The following is a 21,640-nucleotide window of genomic DNA, read 5'->3' on the forward strand; positions in this document are numbered from 1 at the left end:
CTCAGAATTTAATAGAAAGAAATCAGTGTGTTAGCCTTAAATTTAAATTCAAGGTAAAACACGACCTAAGGGTAACGAAGATTTTGAATAAAACTCTATCAATTTGAACGCCGATCAAACATAGCCACATAGCCCCTTCTCTTTCAGAGCAAACATTTTACATTAAAGTTTTGCAAAAATACTTATATTTACTCATACTTACTTTACTTATACTATATTACTTATATTACTTATACTTATATTACTACAATCAAATAGAGCAGTTTTCTTAACACACTCTTAAAACAACAACAAGCTAACTAAATTAACTGACTAATTGAATTGAGAGGTTTTCCTCCTTTTTATAAGATTTTAAAATCGAGCGGGAGAACTTTCTGGAACTTTCTCGAAATCAAAAAGAGATATTTATTTATTTAATGTTAAATGCACGCGCTCTTGTATTTTTAATCTTCCGGCTTAGCTTTCCTTTAATATTCGTCACGCGCTGCACTGCGCGGGAAATAAAACCATTTAATTTATAATTCAACTAACATTAGCTATTCAAATACCAAATTCGTAACACTGCCCCCTTTCCAAGGACTGCACGTCCCGGGCAGTACAATCCCTGGACAGGAAGCCAAACTTACAACTATGGCATAAATGCAATAAACAACATGAACGCTAAATGCAATAAATAAAACAAGTCAAATGCTATCAAATGCAAATCAAATGCTATCAAATACAAATCAAATACAAAATACAAATCAAATACAAAATACAAATCAAATACTAAATACAAATCAAATGAAATACCAAATACAAATCAAATACACAGTTAGAAACATAAAGGACTATGGTCTTACACTATTTACAATTATTTACACTGCGTACTATGGCCATAGTAATGAGCTAACCTGTCGTAATGAATGACTTTAGGTTTAAAGTTCGAAGACTTACGGATCCGAACCACGACGTCATTCAGTCTGTCTAGGACTGTGTTGTGTAGCGAATTTAATTTAATTAAGTGATTCATAAAAATCAAAATTTTAAGTTGTAATTATTCAAAATTTGAGCTACACAAGTTTGGTTATATTCTTTTTGGGGCCTATTAATTCTAGTGTAATATATTTTGGCTTTCCGAGTTTACGCGAACTGCGTCTTCAATCTTGTACACGCAAACAATGGATAAGTATTTTTGTTTCTACGTAATAAACTCAGTTTTTCATGTCAAAAATTAATTTGATTTCTTAGTATTTAATATCATTAGTTGCAGAAAAATTAGCTCTTTAATATGGCATAACTTTCATTTTTCTAACTTTAATTGCATTTCAGTTATGAGCTTTAATGAGTAGATTTTTCTTCGTTTCGCTTGTGATTTAGTTAAAGGGGGATGAAATGCCTTCTTTCCGGTTGAAAAGTCACTTTTTGCGAGTTTTCAGCGTTCTTTCGTTGGGACCCTTGCAGGGTTGTTGAAATTCCTAATCTCCCCCGGTCGCAGGTGGTGGTTATTTGGCGAGGGTTTGGCGACATAGATTTTCCGTTGAGGTTTCAAAATAGTGGTTTTGGCGAGTTTGATAACATGAGGGTATGCTGTGGTTGCAACTATTTCAACTTTCGGCGAAAAATGGGTTGCGCCATCTTGGCAGTCCGGCGCTCTCCCTTTTAACGGGTTGTTTTAGGGGACGAACTCACTTTTTTTCACTTTTTTGCACTTTCTACTTACCATCTGACGCTGTCTCGTTGGCAGCAGAATTTCATCTCGGAAAATGCATTTTTCCGTCTTTGGATCTACGGGCCTCTTGCCCTGGAGTTTTGAACGAGGGACTTAGTTGCACGAATTATGACCTCGACTAAATTATAGGCTCCTCATCGCCGTGCCTTAATATGTAAGTTACTCAAAGATAATTAAAATAGGAAAAAGCGAAGAAGAGTGATGCCTAGTTCTAGTGCCGTTAAGAAGAAATTTCAGTCTTTCCTCCATGAATAGTTTCCATCTGCTTCGACCTACCTAATCTTTAAGAATTAATTGCCGCCATCAAGAGTCTTCTGCATCGCTAGCTCCGGTGTCCCACGACAAAAATGCTACCTTCAATATTGGATTGGATTTGACTTTTTTGAAAACTATCCACCCACGAACTCTTCTCATTTTCTACTACGCTCAGCAGCCGTCCTCCTTGGCATCTTGATAATTGTTAAATATGAGGGCATTTCTCCTCCTCCTGTTCATCTGCAGCTTGTATTTCATAAGATAAGTTCCTTTTATTTGTTTTCTTTTATTTGTTGGTCGGATATTTAAAAAAAAAAAGAGAAAAAATTTTATAATAGGCAATTCTTATAGTAAAGTTTACTAGACATTTCTAATAAGTAATTCTAACAACTAAAATAGTTAATAGTGATTGAAAATAACTTAATTAGTTGAATTAAAAATTTTGTAGTTGAGTAAACTAACCTAATTCTAATGAAATCATTTTGTTGTCCATAAAGTAAATTATTAGATTGGCCAAGGAAATATATCATTATTTAAATTAGTTAATTGAAACTGTGAATGTAAATTAGTCAGATTGGTTAAGGAAATTTATTCTTCATTAAATTATTTAATTGAACTTGTGAATTTCTTTCTTGGTGAAGATTGATTGGTAAAGGTGTCATTATTTGAGCTTCTTTGCTCCTCTTAGGGACTAAATTGCTTGTAGGATGTAATAGCTGATTTTAATTAACATATTACCCGGTTAAATCGTTCTTTTGAAAATAGAAAGTTACTATGTGCTTTAACCAGAATTACATTGGTATTGATTACTCTGTGTGAAATGTTTTTTTTGGAATGTATAACTTGTTAATTATTCTTTTTTTTCTCCCCGGGGAGGGTATTGTTAATTTATCCAAAATTTTATCTAATCATATTTATCTGAATGTAATAGCAATAATAGTTTGATATTATTGAGTCTAAGGTAGAAGTAATATTACTCTGTAGAGGTATGCATTTTGTTGAAAGCAATATTTTACAGTTCAGCTTGAATCAGATTTGCTTACTAAGTTAATTCTGCACTGTGTAATAATCAATATGTTAACAGTACTGATTGAATATTAATTCTTACAAATTACTGGACTGAGTAACTCTTAAAAATTTTAATAAATAGGCTCCCTTTTCTAGATCAGTCAATGTTTATTTATTTCTTTTTGTGTGTGTGCTCAATGATTTTCACCCGTCTCAGTCTCAAATTGATTTCAGGGTTAATCCAAAAACACAACGCAAATGTACTGGGCTTATTGATATTAGTATATTACTGTTCAAAAACAATTTTAAGTGTTATGTCAACAGAGTAGGAAACCTTATTGGTACCGTGATTTTTCTACATAACATTATTGGTGCCGTGAACTTTCGAACCAAATTATTAGCACTTAACAATTTTGTTGTGCTGTTTTTTTTTTGCATCACTTTTGGCTTGCGCTTATAGTGGAACTTAATTTTGACTTGAGACTGGTGATTGTCATGTGCACTATTGCATATTTATGTGAAAGTTTTCTTCCACATGTCTAGGCTTTTTACTGAAACCCTACTCGTTAGTTAGTTACAGTGACAGGCCTATACAGTGGTCGTATTACTGTGCTTATTTTATACTTATTGTTTGAGGTTGCATACCAGATATGTACTACTGATACACATTTGGACTTTAAAACTATTGTATCCAACACAAACATTTTCACGCAGTACCTGTTTAGTTAAGTATTTTGTTTTGTGGAAAATTTTGTATTGCATGTTTACATATTGATTTTGAGGATTACTGTTTCACACTTTTGAAACTGTATGTTTGCAACATAAGGTTAAAAGGCACGCGTGTTGATCACACATTGGGATACATCCCTATTTATGTGCTGGAAATTGCTGATCGCAGTTTAAAATGCCAAAGAAAGTGTCAAAACGAGCAGCCAGAGCGGCTAGTAATAGTGCAATAGACTGGGAGGAGAGTCAAGAAGTAATGGCTCTATCAGTTTTTGGTTCTGATCCTCTGGATTCTGTTCCTCTTTTCTCAGGTGCAGACAAGGGAATTAGTCTGAATGACTTCTTAGATAGGATTGATCTCATTGCCACTCATGTGGGTTGGTCAGATGAAGATAAGTTAACAGTGATCAGAGTCAAGGTGGCAGGTGAGGCGACAGAATTAATTAGGAATAATCCTAGGTTAAAGAAAGAAGCCAGTCTTGACTATGTTGTGAAAGCGTTGAAAGAGAGGTTCAGTTCAGTGCACAATTTGCACTCTAACATCCGTGCTCTTATTCAGGCTTTTCAGAAACCACACGAGTCAGTGCGACAATTTGCAGCACGTATAGAGGCTCTTTCGTACAAAACTGTACCAGTGGAAAGAAGCAGTGATCCTGCAGCAGAAGCACAGAGACAGGATTTACTTATGTCAGTGTTTATCGAAGGATTGCAGTTGCATTTGCGACGCTTGTTGCTGCCACAGAATCACAAAACTTTTGTATCTGCTAAACAGCATGCAATTATTGAGGAAGACATGTGGGCTAAGAGCCATGCTAGTAGTGATTTTGCAACAGCTGAGGTTAGAGCAGTGAATGCTGCTAAGCCAGCAGTCAAGAAGGCAGTTACACCACCATCAGTAACCAACTCAGAGCTCACTACAGCTATTAAGATGCAGCAGGAAAATATAGCTCAGCTTACAAAAATGATGGGCTCTCTCCAAACACAGGTGCAGAGTTTAATATCACAAGGTACTCGTTCAAGACCCATACAGCCTCGTCGTTACAGATGCAACAGAATAGGGCATGTTAGCAGGGACTGCTATGCGAATATTGTGCCTAATCAGCATTCTAGACAGGGTCAACAGAGATTTCGAAATAACCAAACAGCCAGGAGACATTCTAATAACACCACACCAGCTGTTTCGGGTGCTCCAAATACCACAAGTGTGGCTACAAATGCTTTGAATCCCCAAGCACCAAGTTTTAATTTAAACTAATTCAGGGTGGGGAGAAACCAGTCTCCGTTTCGTCTCCTAAAACCCTTTTGGAGGTGCCATCGGTTTTTACAGTATCCACTAGTGAGGCGTCTTTGCCTATTGTTGAGGGATCTATTTTGGGGAATAAAGTAAAGTTTTTATTGGACTCGGGGGCAACTGTAAACATCATAGAAGCTAAATACATTCAATGTTTTGGAAATAAAATCTCATTGGATTCATGTAACATATATTTAAAGGGTATTGCTGCAGAAAAAGTAAAAATAAATAAAAAAAAATGAATTTAACAATAGAATTTCAACAACAATATTTTGAAACAGAATTTTTAATTACTGACACACCTCTTTCATCTCAGTATGGTGCTTTATTAGGAACTAAATTTCTTGCAGACCACAATATGCATTTGGATTTCTCCACTTCTCAACTCTTAGGATCAAATGTAATTCTTAAATGGAATCTAAGTCAGCCTAGTGCTATGGGTAATAAGGTTTTCTCAACTTCAGTTTCTCAGTCATTTTGTTACTCTGTAACCAAACATAAATTACCACCTTTTTCTGAAAATATCATTAAGCTCACTGCTCGTTCTGTAAATTTCACTACTGATACTGTCTTAATTGAACCTTTAATAGAACATGCTCAAAGTCAATTTTCCATAGCCAGGTCAGTTAATCAGACTTCTTCATCTAACGAATTTTATGTCAAAATTGCAAATTTTTCACCAAATACACTACATCTCAATAAAGGAATGAAATTGGCCAGTGCCCAACCTGTGAATGTCATCACACATAACTCTGAACTTGTAAACAACACCACCATAGAAACAGGGGAGGATTTCGAGTCTTGGGGTGGTGAATTTGATCTTACACATTTACCTGAGCAGCAACAACAACATTTATCACACCTTCTCAATCAGTATAGTAACATCTTTGCTGCCTCAGTCACTGAGTTAACAGGGTGTGACACCATCTTACACAACATCAACTTGCGTGATAATATTCCGGTTAGGCAAAAGCCTTACAAAGTACCTTACCATCTCAGGGATGAATTAGATAGACAGGTAGCAGAGCTGCTTGAAGCCAACATCATTCAAGAAAGTGACAGCCCTTACAGTTCTCCTGTTTTATTTGTTAAGAAAGCGGATAACACCTACCGTTTAGTCACTGACTTCCGCAAGTTGAATGAGAAAACGATAGAAGACAGTTTTCCTCTGCCTTCCATGATTGAATTGATAGAACAGTTAGGAGATTCGAATTATTTTTCCACACTTGATTTAACTTCAGGGTTTTTCCAGATGAAAATTCATCCTGATGACACCTTCAAAAGTGGTTTCTCGACTCCTTCTGGGCACTATGAGTGGTTACGAACACCTTCTGGCATGCGAAATGCTCCTAGTTCCTTTCAAAGGTTGATGTCTATAGTTTTGGCCAATCTTTCACCATTAAAAATAGGGATTTACATTGATGATATTGTCATTGCTTCTAAAACTTTTGATGAACATTTGGAAAAATTGAAGTTAGTTTTTGATAGACTAAAACAGCATAATTTAAAACTTAAACCTTCTAAATGTCATTTTCTGAAAGAACAAATTACGTATTTGGGATATAAAGTTACCAAGGGTATTATACAGCCTGATGATAAAAATTTAAAGACCATTCAGAGTTTTATTGCACCTAAAAATAGGAAAGAAGTTAGGCGATTTTTAGGCCTTATTGGCTTTTACAGAAGGTTCATTCCAAATTTTGCCCAAAAGGCACTTCCTTTAACTCAGCTTACTAAAGATAAAGTTCCATTTTATTGGTCACATGAAGCTCAGCATGCTTTTGATATTCTAAAAGCTGAACTTCTGAATGAACCCATTTTGGCTTTACCTAATTTTCTTAAACCCTTTTCCTTGTGTACAGATGCTTCTAATTATGCATTGGGTGCTGTCTTGTGTCAAGAAGATTCTAACGGTTTCCAACATCCAATTTGTTATGCTAGTAGAAAATTAAAAGGTCCTGAAACACGTTATAGTACTGTAGAGAGGGAAATTTTGGCAGTGGTTTGGGCCACAGCACATTTTAGACAATATCTTCTTGGTAAACCATTTACTGTATATTCTGATCAAACTTCATTATCTCATGTTTTAAAACTTAAAGATCTCACTTCTCGAATTGCACGTTGGATTATGGGTTTATCCCAGTTTGATTATAAGATTGTTCACAAACCAGGTAGATTAAATTTAACAGCAGACTATTTGTCTAGAGCAGTAAATGTTACACAGTTAATTCAAACTTCCATTACTCCTGAATTGTTGGATTTATTCAAAAAAGAACAAGCTTCTGATCCTTCTTGCCAACAGATTGTAACTGATCTTAAGAATAATAAGTCTCCTACACCTAATTCTCAGATATTTTTTGTAAAGGAAGATGTTTTGTATTGCAAATTTGTATTGCAAATACAAGAAATCCAAGTCACGTTGGCAGAAACAAGATAGACTAGTTGTTCCTAAAACACTAGTATTAAGAATTTTGCAGGAGCATCATGATTCTCTTACTGCTGCACACTCAGGCTATCACAGAACACTTCGTAGAGTTCAAAAGTCTTTTTTCTGGAAGGGTATGCATAAACAGGTGCACAATTACATCAAGTCCTGTCACTCCTGTATCCAGAGGAGGGGTCATAGACCTGCTCATAAGGCTCCCCTTATGAGAATGCCTATGGCTACCCGTCCCATTGAGCGAATTGCGATGGATATAGTGGGTCCCCTTCCAGTTACTACGGCAGGCAACAGGTATATTTTGGTCGTAACTGACTATTTTTCGCGATGGCCTGAAGCTTATCCTTTGCAGGACACTACATCCATATCCATAATTGAGAAATTAGAACAATTTATTTCAACTCATGGTATACCTCAGCACATTGTTACAGATAAAGGTACTAATTTTATTTCTCAAGCTATAATGGAAGTTTATAAGAAATTGGGGATTACTAAACATACTACTACGAGTTATCATCCACAGTCTGATGGTGTAGTAGAAAGATTAAATGCCACCTTAATTAATTCACTTAGCCACTTAGTTTCTCAAACTCAGGAGGATTGGGATAGACATCTGCCTTTTGCCTTATTGGCACACAGAACTGGTCATCATAGTGCACTTCAGGAATGTCCAGCTTTTATTTTATATGGCAGGGATTTGTGCTTACCAATTGATTTATTATTGCAAACCAATTTTAGAACTTATGATGACACAAACAATTATTCTAAAGATTTGGTTTTGAGATTACAAAAGGCTTTTAAATTAGTCAATCAGAATTTAACAGAGGCTGCTGATAAGCAAGAAAATTTACGTGGAAAGAATTCTCATGATAAGGACATAAAAGTGGGAGATTTGGTGTATTTATACACTCCAGTAGTTCAGCCAGGTATGGCTAGAAAACTCTCTATATTGAATCAGGGACCTTTCAGGGTTATTGAGAAACTGACTAAAGTTAACTATAAAATTTCTTCAATTACAAATCCTGATCGGATTCAGACGATACACGTGGACAGACTTACGAAGGTACCAGAGAGAATTATTTTTCCCACACTTCAAAAGGATGACTCAATTTTGACAGATAATGTAAAGAACTCATCACGCGATTCACCTTACCATCTTAAGGCCTAGAGATACACATGGTTTTGTGTCGAAAAAGTGAAATGAAATATTTTGAGAAATAGTGTGTTTTGTATACAATTTTGGTTAAATTATTATTTGTTTCTGGTAATTGTATTCTTGTAGTCAAATTTTATAATCAATTAGTATAGTTGTTGTAGTCTTCTTGGCTTATCATTGGTCGAGTGTGGCATGTGAGGTTGTGATCAAGTTGTCTTGGCTGGGAACTTTCTAGTCTCAATAGCCCAGGTTTGTTTTTTTTGGAGGTTTTGCTGGGCTGGTCCCCGCTTTTCCCATTTTCTTAAGTTCAAAATTTTTTTTCTCATTCTCTTGAAATCCCTTAGCCATGGTAGTCGGGATTTGTTTCGGTTAGAATTTTTGACTAGATAGTTTTCCAGCCAACACTTCGTGGTGATTGCCTTCTGTTCTTCTTAGTGCAACTCGTTTTTAGTTTTCTTATGCCAAGAATTTATTAGTAGTTTAGTCGGCGCTGTACAGTCGCGGTGTTTACTCATTTGCCCTCTCGTATTGGTGGGGTGTCAGTTCTTAGGGAACTGAAATTCTGTGTGTTAGGGAAACTTAGGATTTATACGGTACACTTTTTCCTTAAGCGTACTTTTGAGTTGATATTGTCACTTCAATGGGTGATTGCAAGAACTAGTTTGTTTACATTTTGTGTCAAGCGCCAGTAGCTCTTGAATTGTTTTGCTTTAAACACTCGTATACTCAGTGGTGTTTGTTTATTTACATATATTTTGTTTTTACACACTTTTCACTTGATTTGCCTTTGGGGGGGTTTCGTGATTTTACATTTTACTTTTCACATTTTATTTTAGGGCGTGTCACGTGTCGTTTGACAACATTTTTATTTTGTTTGATGTATGCTTGTTGTGTGCCAGGGGCATTTCTTGACCCTCTTACTCGGTTCACTAATGGATTTGCTAACCATACAATTATGGTAGGATTGGATTTGCTAACCATACAATTATGGTAGGATTTGGATTTGCTAACCATACAATTATGGTAGGATTTGGATTTGCTAACCATTGTTTTGGTAGGATTTATATTTGCTAACCATGATTTATGGTAGGATTAATTATAAATAGGTATATGTGTCCTTCTTTGTGATTAACATGTGGTACCATTATGTACTTTTTTTTTTTCTTTTTCCCTCTTCGTATTTAGTAACTTATGTAAAACTTTTCCATTATCTGTGGGTCCTAAAATCATCGGAGGGATGTTGTGTAGCGAATTTAATTTAATTAAGTGATTCATAAAAATCAAAATTTTAAGTTGTAATTATTCAAAATTTGAGCTACACAAGTTTGGTTATATTCTTTTTGGTGCCTATTAATTCTAGTGTAATATATTTTGGCTTTCCGAGTTTACGCGAACTGCGTCTTCAATCTTGTACACGCAAACAATGGATAAGTATTTTTGTTTCTACGTAATAAACTCAGTTTTTCATGACAAAAATTAATTTGATTTCTTAGTATTTAATATCATTAGTTGCAGAAAAATTAGCTCTTTAATTTGGCATAACTTTCATTTTTCTAACTTTAATTGCATTTCAGTTATGAGCTTTAATGAGTAGATTTTTCTTCGTTTCGCTTGTGATTTAGTTAAAGGGGGATGAAATGCCTTCTTTCCGGTTGAAAAGTCACTTTTTGCGAGTTTTCAGCGTTCTTTCGTTGGGACCCTTGCAGGGTTGTTGAAATTCCTAATCTCCCCCGGTCGCAGGTGGTGGTTATTTGGCGAGGGTTTGGCGACATAGATTTTCCGTTGAGGTTTCAAAATAGTGGTTTTGGCGAGTTTGATAACATGAGGGTATGCTGTGGTTGCAACTATTTCAACTTTCGGCGAAAAATGGGTTGCGCCATCTTGGCAGTCCGGCGCTCTCCCTTTTAACGGGTTGTTTTAGGGGACAAACTCACTTTTTTTCACTTTTTTGCACTTTCTACTTACCATCTGACGCTGTCTCGTTGGCAGCAGAATTTCATCTCGGAAAATGCATTTTTCCGTCCTTGGATCTACGGGCCTCTTGCCCTGGAGTTTTGAACGAGGGACTTAGTTGCACGAATTATGACCTCGACTAAATTATAGGCTCCTCATCGCCGTGCCTTAATATGTAAGTTACTCAAAGATAATTAAAATAGGAAAAAGCGAAGAAGAGTGATGCCTAGTTCTAGTGACGTTAAGAAGAAATTTCAGTCTCTCCTCTATGAATAGAGTATCATCTACATCGATAATCCAAATCTTTAAGAATTAATTGCCGCCATCAAGAGTCTTCTGCATCGCTAGTGATGCCTAGTTCTAGTGCCGTTAAGAAGAAATTTCAGTCTTTCCTCCATGAATAGTTTCCATCTGCTTCGACCTACCTAATCTTTAAGAATTAATTGCCGCCATCAAGAGTCTTCTGCATCGCTAGCTCCGGTGTCCCACGACAAAAATGCTAACTTCAATATTGGATTGGATTTGACTTTTTTGAAAACTATCCACCCACGAACTCTTCTCATTTTCTACTACGCTCAGCAGCCGTCCTCCTTGGCATCTTGATAATTTTTAAATATGAGGGCATTTCTCCTCCTCCTGTTCATCTGCAGCTTGTATTTCATAAGATAAGTTCCTTTTATTTGTTTTCTTTTATTTGTTGGTCGGATATTTAAAAAAAAAAAGAGAAAAAATTTTATAATAGGCAATTCTTATAGTAAAGTTTACTAGACATTTCTAATAAGTAATTCTAACAACTAAAATAGTTAATAGTGATTGAAAATAACTTAATTAGTTGAATTAAAAATTTTGTAGTTGAGTAAACTAACCTAATTCTAATGAAATCATTTTGTTGTCCATAAAGTAAATTATTAGATTGGCCAAGGAAATATATCATTATTTAAATTAGTTAATTGAAACTGTGAATGTAAATTAGTCAGATTGGTTAAGGAAATTTATTCTTCATTAAATTATTTAATTGAACTTGTGAATTTCTTTCTTGGTGAAGATTGATTGGTAAAGGTGTCATTATTTGAGCTTCTTTGCTCCTCTTAGGGATTAAATTGCTTGTAGGATGTAATAGCTGATTTTAATTAACATATTACCAATATGTAAGTTACTCAAAGATAATTAAAATAGGAAAAAGCGAAGAAGAGTGATCCCTAGTTCTAGTGCCGTTAAGAAGAAATTTCAGTCTCTCCTCCATGAATAGAGTATCATCTACATCGATAATCCAAATCTTTAAGAATTAATTGCCGCCATCAAGAGTCTTCTGCATCGCTAGTGATGCCTAGTTCTAGTGCCGTTAAGAAGAAATTTCAGTCTTTCCTCCATGAATAGTTTCCATCTGCTTCGACCTACCTAATCTTTAAGAATTAATTGCCGCCATCAAGAGTCTTCTGCATCGCTAGCTCCGGTGTCCCACGACAAAAATGCTAACTTCAATATTGGATTGGATTTGACTTTTTTGAAAACTATCCACCCACGAACTCTTCTCATTTTCTACTACGCTCAGCAGCCGTCCTCCTTGGCATCTTGATAATTGTCAAATATCAGGGCATTTCTCCTCCTCCTGTTCATCTGCAGCTTGTATTTCATAAGATAAGTTCCTTTTATTTGTTTTCTTTTACTTGTTGGTCGGATATTTAAAAAAAAAAAAAAAAGAGAAAAAATTTTATAATAGGCAATTCTTATAGTAAAGTTTACTAGACATTTCTAATAAGTAATTCTAACAACTAAAATAGTTAATAGTGATTGAAAATAACTTAATTAGTTGAATTAAAAATTTTGTAGTTGAGTAAACTAACCTAATTCTAATGAAATCATTTTGTTGTCCATAAAGTAAATTATTAGATTGGCCAAGGAAATATATCATTATTTAAATTAGTTAATTGAAACTGTGAATGTAAATTAGTCAGATTGGTTAAGGAAATTTATTCTTCATTAAATTATTTAATTGAACTTGTGAATTTCTGTCTTGGTGAAGATTGATTGGTAAAGGTGTCATTATTTGAGCTTCTTTGCTCCTCTTAGGGATTAAATTGCTTGTAGGATGTAATAGCTGATTTTAATTAACATATTACCAATATGTAAGTTACTCAAAGATAATTAAAATAGGAAAAAGCGAAGAAGAGTGATGCCTAGTTCTAGTGCCGTTAAGAAGAAATTTCAGTCTCTCCTCCATGAATAGAGTATCATCTACATCGATAATCCAAATCTTTAAGAATTAATTGCCGCCATCAAGAGTCTTCTGCATCGCTAGTGATGCCTAGTTCTAGTGCCGTTAAGAAGAAATTTCAGTCTTTCCTCCATGAATAGTTTCCATCTGCTTCGACCTACCTAATCTTTAAGAATTAATTGCCGCCATCAAGAGTCTTCTGCATCGCTAGCTCCGGTGTCCCACGACAAAAATGCTAACTTCAATATTGGATTGGATTTGACTTTTTTGAAAACTATCCACCCACGAACTCTTCTCATTTTCTACTACGCTCAGCAGCCGTCCTCCTTGGCATCTTGATAATTGTCAAATATCAGGGCATTTCTCCTCCTCCTGTTCATCTGCAGCTTGTATTTCATAAGATAAGTTCCTTTTATTTGTTTTCTTTTACTTGTTGGTCGGATATTTAAAAAAAAAAAAAAAAGAGAAAAAATTTTATAATAGGCAATTCTTATAGTAAAGTTTACTAGACATTTCTAATAAGTAATTCTAACAACTAAAATAGTTAATAGTGATTGAAAATAACTTAATTAGTTGAATTAAAAATTTTGTAGTTGAGTAAACTAACCTAATTCTAATGAAATCATTTTGTTGTCCATAAAGTAAATTATTAGATTGGCCAAGGAAATATATCATTATTTAAATTAGTTAATTGAAACTGTGAATGTAAATTAGTCAGATTGGTTAAGGAAATTTATTCTTCATTAAATTATTTAATTGAACTTGTGAATTTCTGTCTTGGTGAAGATTGATTGGTAAAGGTGTCATTATTTGAGCTTCTTTGCTCCTCTTAGGGATTAAATTGCTTGTAGGATGTAATAGCTGATTTTAATTAACATATTACCCGGTTAAATCGTTCTTTTGAAAATAGAAAGTTACTATGTGCAATAACCAGAATTACATTGGTATTGATTACTCTGTGTGAAATGTTTTTTTGGAATGTATAACTTGTTAATTATTCTTTTTTTTCCTCCCCGGGGAGGGTATTGTTAATTTATCCAAAATTTTATCTAATCATATTTATCTGAATGTAATAGCAATAATAGTTTGATATTATTATCAATAATAGTTTACTCTGTAGAGGTATGCATTTTGTTGAAAGCAATATTTTACAGTTCAGCTTGAATCAGATTTGCTTACTAAGTTAATTCTGCACTGTGTAATAATCAATATGTTAACAGTACTGATTGAATATTAATTGCTTACAAATTACTGGACTGAGTAACTCTTAAAAATTTTAATAAATAGGCTCAATTTTCTAGATCAGTCAATGTTTATTTATTTCATTTTGTGTGTGTGCTCAATGATTTTCACCCGTCTCAGTCTCAAATTGATTTCAGGGTTAATCCAAAAACACAACGCAAATGTACTGGGCTTATTGATATTAGTATATTACTGTTAAAAAAAAATTAAGTGTTATGTCAACAGAGTAGGAAACCTTATTGGTACCGTGATTTTTCACCATAACAACTGTGTACGGACCATCCCAAGGTGACTGTAATTTCGGACAGAGTCTCTTCCGTCGAGTCGGATTCCACAACCACACCTTGTCTCCTCTGTTGAAGCTATGTTCAGTAGCTCTCGCGTTGCATCAGGTCTTCACTTTCTCCGTCGCCAAGTTGACTCGCTTTCGTGCGGAACGGTGCATCTCTTCAAACCGGGCCTGGACATCTTGGATGTATTCCTCAGGCGATGAAGGCGCATCCGTAGGGCGACCAAACAGGCGGTCACAAGGCTGACGAAGGTCTCGACCGAAGAGCATCTGGAATGGAGAACTAGCTGGTAGTCTGGTGTTTCTTTACGACCCTAGCATGATTTTGGCAGCTTTCTGAGCTGGGTCTTTCATACAAAGCGTCGGCGTTTCCAGGTGAGGATCCCTTCTGAGGATGGATAGTCATGTTATCAGATGCTGAAAGCAGTTTGTTGTTTTTGAAGTCTAAGGAAAAATTGTATTTCCTTAAAAAGTCCAATCCGAGTATGCATGGATCTGTAATATCCGCCACATATGCCGTGTGATGATAAGCGGTACTTCCAAACATGATGTTCACGTTTAACTTCCCAGATATGTCGATCTTACCACCAGATGCAGTCTGAAGGGTAACAGAGGATGGCGTCCAAATAAGTTTATCTTTAAACTGTTGAGCTAAATCTCTCCGAATGATGGTAACATTGGCTCCTGTGTCAATGATCATATTGCAAGGAACTCCATCGATATTCCCATTGATGGACAGTTCGTTACTGTTTCCACTCACTTAAGCGCTTTAAAACAGGGTTTCTCATTATCTGGCAACCTCTGTTCCTCGATATGGCTATTAATTTGTTTCCTGCGTCCTTGCTGGGAAATGATCTTATTTGCGTAACCTGGGGTGTTCTACAATTCTTTCGTACATAGCCTTCAGCTCCACAGTACCCATACTTTGGTTTCTTGTCACTTCTTTTCCGTCCCATGGCATTTAATTCTCTGTTTAATCCGCCTCTCTTATTTTCCGTGCTCTGGGATGTTCTGCAGTTCCTTCGTATGTGGCCTTCAACACCGCAGTTCCAGCATTTTAGGGTTGGTTTCTTCTCACCAATATTCCATCTCAAGGCGTTCAGTTGTCTAGTTAAATCGTCTAGACGAGCAGTCAGTTGATCCCCTGGCTCCTCGACTTGAGCAGCTCTGACTGGGTGGCGGTCTCGACGAGTTTCTTGCTGGGCTGCCTCGAATTTCATGGCGTACACTAAAGCGCTTTTCAAATCTTTAACATCCGCCATTCGCAGTGCTTTCTGTATTTCAGGGTCTCGGATGCCATCGATGAAATATTGCAGCGAGAGGATTTCTTTTGTTTCTGTCGGGCACTCCTGAAAGGCGTGATGTGACAGCCTTTCAACATCCGTGACGAGCTCCTGAAGTGTTTCAGTCGGCTTCTGTTGACGGGATTTTAGTTGAAGCCTGCTGTAGTCTTTCAGACACTTTTACCCAAAGCGCAGCTCGAAAGCGCCGGATCGAGCTTCAAAGTCTAGTCTCTGGTTTTCGGGAAGCGTCTTAAGGATATCCGCTGCGTATGCTCTAAGAGAAGCGGCGAGATGACAGGCCTTAGCTTGGGAATCCCATCCATTCGCATCCGCAACAAGAAAATTGGGTCTTATACATTTGCCAGGATGTCTTCCCATCATATGTGGATAGCTTCAGAGATGGACGAGCAGGCATCGGTAAAAATTTAAAATAATCACTCTTGCTTCCTGCCGTCGCTATGAAATTCTTTAAAGTATCCATTTCTTTGGCATTTTCAGAAACTCTGTCATCAATTTGTTGTTCGATTTGTTGTTTAACGGAACAAACTATTCCTTCTATTTCTTCTTTGACTCAATCAACTCTGTAACCTATTTGTTGTTCCACGGCCGAAACTCTGTCTTCTATTTGCTCTTTCACAGACGAAACGTTTTCTTCAATTTGTCCAACTTTAATTTCGACCGCGTCTATTCTGCCTTCCATAGCCTTAAACTTATTTTCTATTACGCAGGTAATTTCTCTTTTCCTTTTGTACTGACCTGCTTTCATCTCGTCTTTAAGGGATTTCATCTCTTCCTTAACGGATTCCTGGCCCAATTTCCTTTCTTCCTTAACGTAGTTGACGGCTCCTTCCATTTTTTCTTGGAAAGCAGCAAATGCAGTCATCATTTGCCTGAATTGTTCTTCCATCGCTCTTGTAACTGGCATTCAAAATCCCACTCCTGACACCAAAAATTGCTGTGTGCGTACGGGTTCGATTGAATTGAATGCACAAGTCGATGAAAAATGGACTACATTTATTACTATCACAACAAAAATTTCCTCAGATATTCTTTCAAGGTGCTACTTTGGTAGACGGTTGCACGCATTTTGGCGATTTTCCTTTGGGGAGTAATACAACTTATGGTAAACTCATTGCTGGATAAGTTATTTATGGTAACCGATACTTTGTTGTCATTTTATTTAAAAAATAATGCGTTTTATTGTGCATAAATTCCGTGTTTAAAATATTATTTATGGCTTTTAAATATTAAAAATCGGTGGTACTTTGGTAGACGGTTGCACGGATTTTTGGCGATTTACGTTGGCTCAATTGTTGGCTCGATTTTTACAAACGTCAGCCATCTTGAAAAACGCTGTTTTTACGCATAGTATTCAAAACTTAAAAAAAAAATAAATATCGTTAAAAGTAATGGATTAATTTTTTGTTGAAAATGTCGCTTTTTAAGATGGCAACAAGGGTGAATAAATACATTTACTATGAGTATAAAATAGTAATGTAAGGTTACTATTATTTTCATATAGCAAAGAGAATAAAAACACCGCTATAAAAACATTGTGCCAACGTTTATTTAGATTAAAATATTACTGAAATTGAATATCGAATTAAAAACCATCATACCAACATTTAAAAGAATTAGAATATTATTAAATTCAAATACTTTAAAATACGTTATATAGAATATAATTAACATTAAAACATATGGACAATAATTATCTCAGCAATTTTTGAAAATAGTGTATTAATTTTTTCAACAAAAAAATTGAAGTATACAATTATAAAATAAAGGAAAAATATGTACTTAAATTTTTTTAGTCATTTAACCTATTGCTTATTGATAAGTACCACAAAAAAATCGGAATCATAATTTAAATAACATCTTTGAAGACATCTTTCAAGGAATTCGAAGATATGAATTAAATTTTAAAACGGCGCGGAAATGCACAAATTTTCAGTAACCAATCAGGGAGCTGATTATAGCTCGTTAATACACAAATATTCTATAACCAATCAGAGAGCTTATTACATCACGCCTAGAATTGAAATTATTTAAAAATTCATAAATAATAAAATCATTTTTTAAAAAAATGCAAATTTAAATTGTATTTTAATATTTAACAGCCATAAATAATGTTTAAAACATTAGATTAAATTTATACATATAAAAACCAATTACTTTTAAAGTAAGGTGACGTCATTGGTTACATCATCCACAATATAAAATTTCATAAAATATGATAAACAATAAAATTTTTATTTCAAATAAAAATGCAAAATTAAATTGAATTTTAATATTTAGAAGCCATAAATAATATTTAAAACACGGAATTTATGCACAATAAAACACATTATTTTTTAAATAAAATGAAAAAAAAGTATCGGTTACCATAAATAACTTATCCATCAATGGGTTTACCATAAGTTGTATTACTCGCCAAAAGAAAAATCGCCAACAAATCGCCAAAATCCGTGCAACCGTCTACCAAAGTAGCGCCTAAAAATCAATTTAAATTTGCACTTTTATTTGAAATAAAAGTTTTATTGTTTATCATATTTTATGAAATTTTATGTTGTGGATGATGTAATCAATGACGTTACCTTACTTTAAAAGTAATTCGTTTTAATATGTATAAATTTAATCTAATGTTTTAATATTATTTATGGCTCTTAAATATTAAAATACAATTTAATTTTGCATTTTTATTTAAAATGATTTTATTATGTATGAATTTTTAAATAATTTTAATTTTAGCCGTGATGTAATAAGCTCTCTGATTGGTTATAGAATATTTGTGCATTAACGAGCTGTAATCAGCTCCCTGATTGGTTACTGACAATTTGTGCACTTCCGCGCCGTTTTAAAATTTAATTCATATCTTCGAATTCCTTCAAAGATGTTATCTAAATTATGATTCTGATTTTTTTGTGGTACTTATCAATAAGCAACAGGTTAAATACTAAAAAAAATGTAAATACATATTTTTCTTTTATTTTATAATTGTATACTTCAATTTTTGTTAAAAAAATTAATACACTATTTTCAGAAATTGGTGAGATAATTATTGTCCATATGTTTTAATGTTAATTATATTCTATATAACGTATTTTAAAGTATTTGAATATATTAATATTCTAATTCTTTTAAATGTTGGTATGGTTTTTAATTCGATGTTCAATTTCAGTAATATTTTAATCTAATTAAACGTTGGCCCAATGTTTTTATCGCGATGTTTTTATTCTCTTCCTTGCTATATGAAAGTAATAATAACCTTACTTTAGTATTTTATACTCATAGTAAATGTATTTATTTACACTTTCCTGCCATCTTTAAAACGACATTTTCGACAAAAATTAATCCATTACTTTTAACGATATTTATTTATTTTTTTTAAAGTTTCGAATACTTTTACTATGCGTAAAAACAGCGTTTTACAAGTTGGCTGACGTTTGTAAAAATCACGCCAACAATTGCGCCAACGTAAATCGCCAAAAATCCGTGCAACCGTCTACCAAAGTAGCACCTCTTTCAGTATTACATTATCTCACAGTAGTTATCTTAACTACTCAAACGTTCAACAGAAGTTAATTCTAAACAGCTAAAGAAAGCTAATCCGCGAATTCGCTACAATCAACAAGAGCAGTTTTCTAAACAAACTCTTAAAACAACAACAAGCTAACTAAAATAACTGACTAATTGAATTGAAAGGTTTTCCTCCTTTTTATAAGATTTTTAAATCGAGCGGGAGAACGTTCTGGAACTTTCTCGAAATCAAAAAGAGATATTTATTTATTTAATGTTAAATGCACGCGCTCTTGTATTTTTAATCTTCCGGCTTAGCTTTCCTTTAATATTTGTCACGCGCTCCACTGCGCTGGGAAATAAAACCATTTAATATATAATTCAACTAACATTAGCTATTCAAATACCAAATTCGTAACAATATGTACAGTATATAAGTGCCAGTATATAGGTACATTATTCTATACATATATACGTCTTCATACAAAATACTAGATTGGTATGTTAATTACTGTACTGTAACTTGAAAATATTCAGTCACAGATCACCAAGTTCACGCCAACGGTATTCATGACTTCCGTAAAACTAGCGGTCGGTGCTGCAGCAAAACATTCTACAGTGTCCAAGGCGTATAACATATCCTGGTGGGTGTACGGATTGGTATTGCCCTTCTCACTTTCTTCTGATGATACTTCTTGCACGTCAGACACACCGACACAATTGCTTGTCCATGGAGCACACATGGGAAAACCGTTATCTGAACTAATGGAACTCTTTAAAACTCATCGCTGACACAATGATCGTGATTGCCGAGCAATGCTACTGATGCTGGTTGCGTTTTAAAGAAGAAACTGTAATCTGTGAGGTTATACGGTTTTATCTCCCTCCATTACCAGGCCTTCGTTGTGCACACTCGACGCATATGCGGAAAGTCCGGACTTCGAATCCCGGCGAGGGCACAGCGGATCCACTAATGTCCACTCGTCCTTTAAAGGGCCGTTCAGACTGGGGTCTGTCTGAGCTAACGAAGTCAGTTCCATGTGTTGGCTAGCTCAGCTATGCGTGTAGTTCATATTTTTTAAACACGCTGCGGCATGGGAAAAACTGGTTTTGGAGATGAGTCAATTGTCTCCGTTAGCTCAAATAAACTCCAGTCTGAACAGCCCTTTAAAGGGGAAGAATGTAAGGTATTTTTCCCTCCTTTCCGCATGCCTTCGTGATGTAACTGGAAGAAAGCCCGACGCATATCGCATATTCGGGAGGTCTGGAATACGAATCATGGCTAAGGCACTATGGATTTCCTGACATCGGCAAAATCCTAAAAAAAGAACTACGACTGACCCTAGAACTAAAAAGGCAGTGGACGATTGTCACCACCACGTTTCAGCACCTGGCTCCCCTTATCATCTATCGCCCATTAAAAGGGGATAAAATGATTTTTACTTTCATTTCTGCATGCTTTCGCGGGGTAAATGGGAGCGGCCTTGACGCGCGTTCGAGAGGTCTGGAGTTAAAATTTCTACGAAGGCACTGCGGATTTTTTCAGTTTTCTGAATTCGAAAAACCTAATGACTGTAGAAGTATTTTTAATTAAATAAGACAAAAAAATTCTGAACGCAGTCCTACCAGAGAAGCAGCAGGAAACAATTATGGAAAGCTCTGAATGTTCTTGTTATATGATAAAATTTAACAACGCAATGGACCAAAAGGTTGTAATTTGTGCTAACCGAAATTCAAGTTAAGCCACAAAACTTTCTACAACATCATACGCATCGCTCCAGGGGACTGGAATTTTGGTCATGTTAGCTAAATATTCGTGTTTAGCGAGGTCGAGTTAAAGGGGGTTTACTATGTAGGACTTTGATAATCTTTTAATCCCTACGTCATGGACATTTCGGTATATTATGGAATCCTGCTAAGTAGATACTGATCTTACATGGCATTAGTTTTTCCACTAAAGAATCTTGAATTAAAAGTCACAATAAAGAGTGTTGCAGCAACAAAACCCTTGGATTTTGGAGGAAAAAAAAAAAAAATTGTAGTTGTTTCGCATCCAGCGGACACAGCAAGAAAAAAAGTTTCCTAGATCATAGAGACACAAGGAAACAAATTACGATGACGACTATATTGTACAATTGTTTCGGAAACAATTGCTGTTATCTATAGGAAGGGATTACGAATTACAAAGAACCCTATTAATGTAATATCAGGTTTTAGCACCTTCATATTCTAGAACAACGCCACAGCTGACCTTTGCTTTTCTAAATAACACAAAACAGGTACCAGACACATGTCAAATTCACTATGTGGACATTGACAGAATTCAGGATTGATGGACATAAATTAAATTTCATATCGATAATATTCAAAAGATTGTTTTAAATTATTTCTTGATGAGAGGTGAAGATAAAGGACGCAGGCCTCTTTGCTTCATTGTTTTATTGAGTCTATACAAAAGTTCAGGAGTGGGAAGCTGGGAAATCGCAAGTACAGAATAAAAATATTGAAAGCTACTAGCAAAGAAGCTAATAAGCAGCATTATACTTTAATCA

At 35.0% G+C, this 21,640-nt stretch overlaps 1 protein-coding gene across 1 annotated transcript in view; it reads right to left on the reverse strand.

Annotated features, from left to right (window-relative positions):
* The window catches only part of LOC146994367 (uncharacterized), a 110,909-nt gene that overhangs the window by 20,147 nt on the left and 69,122 nt on the right, over window positions 1-21,640 (reverse strand). The gene's annotated exons all lie outside the window — the stretch shown is intronic.

The sequence above is a fragment of the Stegodyphus dumicola genome, chromosome 11, assembly GCF_044657685.1.
Source record: "Stegodyphus dumicola isolate Sdum_Otavi_A_Nest chromosome 11, ASM4465768v1".
Classification (NCBI taxonomy): Eukaryota; Metazoa; Arthropoda; class Arachnida; order Araneae; family Eresidae; genus Stegodyphus; species Stegodyphus dumicola.